The 2,142-nt window shown below is 43.1% G+C and overlaps 1 pseudogene; it reads right to left on the reverse strand.

Annotated features, from left to right (window-relative positions):
* Positions 1–251: 251 nt before the first annotated feature.
* Positions 252–1,106, reverse strand: LOC123388221 (annotated as a pseudogene).
* Between the last annotated feature and the right edge of the window lie 1,036 nt (positions 1,107–2,142).

A 2,142-nucleotide genomic window follows, 5' to 3' on the forward strand; every position in this document is an offset into this window, starting at 1 on the left:
AAGCCAGAGTAGCAATACTTATTTCATACAAAATAGACTTTATTTATTTATTTTGGCTAGGTAGAGCATACTTTACTGGTGTTCCCAACAATGTAGGGCTCTCCAAGCCTCTCCCTTTCTTCAAGGAGTGAAAACTATGGAGGTTGGGAGATTCTCAGTGTATTGGGGATGAGTTATGGCAAATACTTCCCAGGAGCTGAGGGCCTCCCTCTTCCTCTTGCTCTCACTGGGGGTAGCAGTTTAGAGGGCTCTTATTCCCTGAAGGTCATGAGGATCATATCTACCACCCAGTTGCTGTAGCCAAATGTACTGTCATACCAGGAAAGGAGCTTGACAATGTGGTCACTGAGAGCAATGCCAGTCCCAAAATCAAAGGTAGAAGAGTAGGTGTCATTGTTAAAGTCACAGGAGACAACCTGATCCTCAGCATTGCCCAGGATGTCCTCGAGGAAGCTGTCAGATGCTTGTTTTACTACCTTCTTGATGTCATTCTATTTGGCAACTTTCTTCAGGAAGCAGGACAGATCCAAAATTGACACAGTGGAAGGTAGGAATATGGAAGCCATGCCAGTGGACATACCATTTGGCTGAGGAATGACCTTGCCTTACAGCCTTGGTGGCACTTTAGAAGCAGAAATCGTATACTGGGCAGCCTCTTTGGCTCTTGCCACAGCTTCCCAGAGGGTCTGTCCACAGTCCTCTGGGTGGCAGTGATGGCATGAACTATGATCATGAGTCCCTCCACAATGTCAAAATTGTCATGGATAACCTTGGTCCCACACTTCAAATGAGCCCCAGGCTTCATGGTGGTGAAGACTCCAGTGTACTCAACAACACACTCAGTATGAGCATCACCCCACTTGATGGTGAGATTTCAATTATCGAAGTTAGAGATGAGCTTTCCGTGATGACAAGTTTCCCATCCTGAGCCTTAACTGTGCAATGAAATTTGCCATGGATGGAATCATATGGAACATGTATACCTTGTAGTTGAGGTCAATGAAGGCATCACTGATTGTGGCAATTTCCACTTTGCCAGCATTAAAAGCAGCCATAGTGACCAGGCATGCAATATGGTCAAATCTGTTTACTCTGACCTCCACCATCTTGTCTCTGGATCATGACTAGCAATGCACCAGAAAATGTGGCTGTCTGCTGAATAGGAAGAAGCAGAGACCTAAGAGAAAATAGACTTTAAAGGAAAGACTGTAACAAGAGATAAAGAAGGACACTATATAATAATAAAGGGACATTCCAATGGGAAGATACACCAATCTTAAATATTTACACACCCAATATAGGAACACCCAAACATATAAAACAATAACAAACATAAAGGAACTAATCAATAATAATACAAGAAGAGCAGTGACTTTAACATCCCACTTACATCAAAGGACAGATCATCAAAACCAGTAACTGGGTGCTTGGGTGATTCAGTCAGTTGAGCGTCTCCTTGCCTCAGGTCATGATCCTGGGGTCCTGAGACTGGGCCACACATTGGGCTCCCTGCTCAGTGGAGAGCCTATTTCTCCTTCTCCCTCTGCTCCCCACACTGTTGCTCTCGCATGCACTATCTATCTAAAATAAATAAATGTTTAAAAAAATAATTAAAATTAACAGGTAATCAGCAAAGAAACAATGGCTTTTAATCACACACTGAATCAGAAGGACTTAACAAATACATTCAGAACATTCATTCCTAAAACAGCAGAATACACATTCTTTCAAGTGTACATTGTACATTCTCCAGAATAGATTGTATATTAGGTCACAAAATAAACTTTAACAAATTCAAGATCAAAGTCATACCAGGCAGTTTTTTTTTTTTAAGATTTATTTATTTATTTGACAGACAGAGATCACAAGTAGGGAGGAGGCAGGCAGAGGTTGGGGGGAAGAAGACTCCCTGCCAAGCAGAGAGCCCAAAGCAGGGCTCGATTCCAGGACCCCAAGATCAGGACCTGAGCCAAAGGCAGAGGCTTAACCCACTGAGCCACCCAGGTGCCCCCCATGCAGCTTTTCTGACCACAAATACATGGAGGTTAAATAAATAACAAATGGGTCACCCAGGAAACAAAAAAGAAATTTAAAAAGGCACATGGAGGGTGCCTGGGTGGCTCAATGGGTTAAAGCCTCTGC

Source organism: Mustela putorius, unplaced genomic scaffold (genome assembly GCF_011764305.1).
Source record: "Mustela putorius furo isolate JIRA1106 unplaced genomic scaffold, ASM1176430v1.1 tig00003896_pilon_pilon_pilon, whole genome shotgun sequence".
NCBI classification, from domain to species: domain Eukaryota; kingdom Metazoa; phylum Chordata; class Mammalia; order Carnivora; family Mustelidae; genus Mustela; species Mustela putorius.